This window comes from Borostomias antarcticus (genome assembly GCF_949987555.1).
Source record: "Borostomias antarcticus genome assembly, chromosome: 8".
NCBI classification, from domain to species: Eukaryota; Metazoa; Chordata; class Actinopteri; order Stomiiformes; family Stomiidae; genus Borostomias; species Borostomias antarcticus.
In genome coordinates this window covers 14,836,380-14,841,962 of record NC_140241.1, presented here as the reverse complement: position 1 = coordinate 14,841,962, position 5,583 = coordinate 14,836,380, and positions in this window count along the sequence as shown.

The following is a 5,583-nucleotide window of genomic DNA, read 5'->3' as shown; positions in this document are numbered from 1 at the left end:
AAGACAAGAAACTCACCGAGGTGTTAGTTTACATTCTGACATATAATTCGCCATAAAATAAGATTCTAGTTCATCTTGGAAAGGCTTTTTTAAATATTTAGCATAGAACCATTTAGTCGCAGCACATACGTGTGTAAACTTCCGCAAACTAGGTAGCCTAGCAACATAAACAATAACAATAGCTACCATAAGTAGTTCCGCTTCCTGAATCCCCTCTGTGGATTGATCTACATATCTACAACGGTCACGTCAATACAAGTCAATGAATTTCATAAAATGATCAATAAAACCCTACAGGATTCATATTTTGCGGCGAATTTGATGTCAGAACACCAACGGACACCAATTACACCCTCGGTGAGCTTCTTGTCTTTGAAATCCAGAGTTTAACATGTTTTTGAAAGATTTTTCAAGGTGCCCACCCACACCCACACATATGACCAAAACGGTGGTAGAGCAATTATCAGACTTTCTCAAAAGAGCTAGTTTTGTCAACGTTTTGATCTGAACCATTGTATATGATCATAAGTAACCTTAAAACAGGGCTAAACATGCATTTTCCCTTTACTTCTCCTTTAATACTGTGAGTACAGTTCAAGTAAAATAAGCAGGTTATTAATTTTGTACTGTAGCAGTTCTGTGAAGCGCACCAATGCGTTTCAGTACAGGTCAGCGGTCACATGTCTGGGGAGGGCGCTCTTACGCAACCGCCCAGGACGACGCCCCCTCAGACACGCGCTGCCCTGGCTGGCCACGCCCCCTCAGACACGCGCTGCCCTGACTGGCCACGCCCCCTCAGACACGCGCTGCCCTGGCTGGCCACGCCCCCTCAGACACGCGCTGCCCTGGCTGGCCACGCCCCCTCAGACACACGCTGCCCTGGCTGGCCACGCCCCCTCAGGCACGCGCTGCCCTGACTGGCCACGCCCCCTCAGACACACGCTGCCCTGGCTGGCCACGCCCCCTCAGACACGTGCTGCCCTGGCTGGCCACGCCCCCTTAGACACGCGCAGCCCGCGTCGGCCTACTTCCCGCCCAGCGTTGTGTAAACAGTCCGGCAGGGATCCTGTTACACGCCAGTCAGGTGGAGATGGGAATGGGGCGGAATGGGGCAGTGGGGTAGCATTGCACATGCGGCCGACACGTGACGGCTTTATGTAACGCTGTGTTCCTGGGAAGACAGGGGGCCTGGATGACTCTGAAACATGTGGGCTTACCCAGTCCTATTCATCTGCCCCCCCCCCCCCCACCCAGTTCTACTCATCTGTCCCCCCCCCCCCCCCCCCAACCAGTTCTACTCATCTGCCCCCCCCTCCCCCCACCCAGTTCTACTCATCTGTCCCCCCCCCCCCCCCGACCAGTTCTACTCATCTGTTCCCCCCCCCCAACCAGTTCTACTCATCTAGGTCAGACCAGCGGGCCTGATATGGGTAATGGAGTTCTCCGCTACAGTTTCTGAGTTCTCCAGCAGGAGAGGAGTGTGCTTTGTTAATTTATTTATTTATTTCACTATCAAAGCCAAGGCACCTTAACATTTGAAGTATAGTATAACATGTTGGTATACAGTAGATGCTACTTGTGTGGGTTGAAAAGCACTGCTAGGCTGCGAGCTGCTAGGCGCTAGCGGTGGTGGTTCAGACGAGGGGAGCGTCGCAGGGCAGGGTGTTGTCAGGGTGTGGGGGGTGTTGTCAGGGTGTGGGGGTGGACTCACACTCCTTGGACATGCCCACAGCCAGGCACCTCCGCAGACGGCAGCACTGACAGCGGTTCCTGGTCATCTTGTTGATGATGCAGTTCCTGTCCTTGTGACACGTGTACTCCATGTTCTTCTGGATGCTCCGGCGGAAGAACCCCTAGAACAGGAACGGGCTTTCAGCAGGTCCTGGGCTTTCACCTCACCTTATTGTTGTGGTTGTTCTAGTTGTGAATGAGAAACGTATTGTTTTCTGAATGCAGTTGTGTTTCCTGAGGAGTGGAGAGCCAGAACAGGGCCCTGCTGTAACCAACCACCTTCACAATAACAGCTTTAAAACTACCGAGGGCTGGAGGGAGGAACGGACAATTACTACATTAAAACATCTACACTGTAGTTTGCTATAAAGTACATCTGCAGTTGTGAAATACATCAATATGTGGAGCATGAGGGAAATGTCTCAAGCGATTGTCTGACTGTCTGAACCAGCAGGAGACTGAGGCTGACTGAACCAGCAGGAGACTGAGGCTGACTGAACCAGCAGGAGACTGAGGCTGACTGAACCAGCTGAAGAAGCGGTTTGTCAGCAGAGTTCAGGCCGTGTTGCAGATCGAATGTTTAGTCTTAGTTCACACAGCAGTCAAATGGTCCCCTGTAGCAGCCAGTTGGCTAATTAGATCAGATCAATTAGGGAATGTAACAAATAACTACTGTATTTTGTTAGATTACCACCCCATATCTCTCTCTCTTTCTCTCTCTGTCTCTCTCACACACACACACACACACACACACACACACACCTTCCATACAGAGTAATGAGGCACTGTAGCTTTCAGAGGGCAGTTGGGACCTCCTACGGAGATGCATGGCTGCTAGACCCTCACCTTGCAGCCCTCACAGGCGCTGACGCCGTAGTGGTATCCCGAGGACGTGTCCTGGCAGACGAAGCAGGGCTTGTAGGTGCGTGGAGGGGGCGGGGGGGACGGGGGACAGGCAGACAGGTCCTCTGAGCCGGAGCTCTGGGTCTCCACCGCTGCTGACGCAGGACAGGGGAGGAAGAGGGAGGAGACTGAGAACCAGCACGGCGTTGTGAGGCAGGGAGGAGAGGGTCACAGCCCAGTCACGGCCAGCGTGGCGGTCTATCCCGCTCGCTTCCTGTCCTGATGGGTTACAGTGCGTCGGTATCACCTCACATAACAGAGCCTGCGTGTGTTGAGGCTCAACATACCAGTCCTATCTGACCTGAGAAGACCAGTCCTATCTGACCTGAGAAGACCAGTCCTATCTGACCTGAGACCAGTCCTGTCTCACCTGAGACCAGTCCTATCTGACCTGAGAAGACCAGTCCTATCTGACCTGAGAAGACCAGTCCTATCTGACCTGAGACCAGTCCTATCTGACCTGAGACCAGTCCTATCTGACTTGAGAAGACCAGTCCTATCTGACCTGAGACCAGTCCTATCTGACCTGAGACAGAGTCCTATCTGACCTGAGACAGAGTCCTATCTGACCTGAGACCAGTCCTATCTGACCTGAGACCAGTCCTATCTGAACTGAGAAGACCAGGGACACTTTCACTTTTATCTGCATTTTTTGTGAGCACTGGATTGAAATCCGGCGACTTTAGATGTTTTGATTGTAGAAGTGACACTGACTTCAAGTGTTAGAAACCTGCACTGACACACATTCCCAGTGCATGATTTAAAACAACAACAAAACAAAAACAAATATGTTATATATAAGTAAGCGTTAAATAATTTGCCATCTAAAGATCCAAGATGAACGATCTGGAGCACTTTATCCTGAAACAGAGGGGTGGTGTTTCTCCCTCAGCTCCCTGCTGGCTATCACCTCCACCATTAGAGCGCTCAGATCCTATCACCTCCACCATTAGAGCGCTCAGATACTATCACCTCCACCATTAGAGCACTGAGACCCTGACAGATAGCCATGGGAGAGGACAAAACCTGAAACATCCCCTTGAACCCATGGCCTCCAGCTGAACCTCCACTCACGGGGTCAAACAGGAGAACACCCCCATCAGCCAGTCTTCTGTTCAACAATGCCAGAGCAGCCAGAGCAGCAGCGCGTCCTCTGACTGATGAAGCTGCAGAGTGCTGTGCCAGGCTAATGGTTTAGGGGGGGGACGCCTGGACCTAGCGACAGCCCCACATTTGCATCTGGGGCTTCTGATGCAGGCTGCCATGTTTATTCAGGGTATTAACAATCTACATGTAGTAGGTCTCTTTCTCTTAGTACAAAATAACTTTAGGGAGTCTGAGACAAAGGGAGTATTTGCATATTTGAATAATGATGACCTCATTGTCTGTCAAAATAGTCACCTAATAATAAGAATATAACGTCATTCCCTTCATGTCACTGACTTGTATATATCACTGACTTGCTGAACTTAAATGTAATTCTGAACACTGGGGGGGGGGGGGTATTTTGGAAGTTCTGCGGCGTCTGTGTGTGTGTGTGTGTGTGTGGGGGGGGGGGGGGCAGTCTGGACCTAGTCTGAACTCCATGGTAGGTGACCGTCCCATGAACCCATCCTGGTGACGGTCCGGCCACTGATCACATGGGCGGAGCTGCGATGCTCCATTTACAAACACTCAGTGCCTTCATTGATATTGGAAACACGTGGAACTTAGATATGGTTTGTATGGTTCCAAAGTCATTCTTTCTAAAAGACAGCCAGAAATATAAAAATGTGCATGAACATGTGTAATTTACCCAACATAACCAAAGAGCAAAACAAGGGACTATAGGCCTACTCCCAACGGAGGTTGGAGCTAAAATATTGGTGAATTAAGTCGTCGTTGTCCGTTTTCAAAAGTAACATTGTGAATACATAGTGTATAGTTTACTGGTTCAGAAATTAGACGTGGGATCGTTGTCCACATGATAATGAGATGGTTTTCTGCTGGTTTTGGATTTAAAAATAACTGATGGCATTTTCTCGTTTTGTTGTGAACCAATTCCTACCTCTAGCATTTAATATCTGTTCACATCTGCAGGAAAATGATTTAAATCGACAAATTAACAGAAAACTACCTACATAGCGCGCTCCGGGGCTCCTGCCAGTCCGACTCCGTCAGGTCAGTGAAGCATGCAGAAATAGATTGTTCCTGGAACATACAAGGACTTGCAGTGTAAAAGTCCAGATTTTCTCCATTGCCTACAGCAAGAAAATCTATGTAATCAAACATGATTTTTCTTGCATAAGTTCAAAGCCAAACACAGTCTAAAGATGTGTCCAGAACTAGCAAATGTGTCCAGAACGTCAACAGCCCTTGATTCGCTATAGCTACACCAAACTCAGATCCACTCTTCTCAGTCAGACATGTTCATTGCGCGACCAGGATCTTCTGCTCGTCACAGTCCATGGAACAGGGGCGCGCGCTCCACCGACGTTCATCCAAACGTGTGTACATCCCTCGCGCGCAGAGAAAAAACAGTCAGGCGAAGAAGAAAGCTCTATAAACAGAGTGGGCTATTTTACATAACAAAGTTTGTTTTTGTTTCTTATCTCTCTTTTATTGATGGATGGGTTATGCTGTCTCAACACAACCTACTTCATACTAGTTATGTCACAGGGAATGATAGAATTACCTAACATATGCGCCTGAACTTTACATGAACCTTTTCCGCGGCTGCTAACCTTCAAATGACCCACACACTGTCTGACATCACCAAGTAGGCTACCAGGACTCCCTCGCCACAAGTGATGGGCGTCGATTATTTTTGCGCTTTTCGGCGAATATATCGCTCAGAATTGTAAGTATGGTCTAGCCTAATCGACATTATTGAAAAGTATTCGTTTTAGTTTCTTAAATATGAAACATAAAAGTTGGCATCATCATTTCAACATGGTTGACACGGATCAT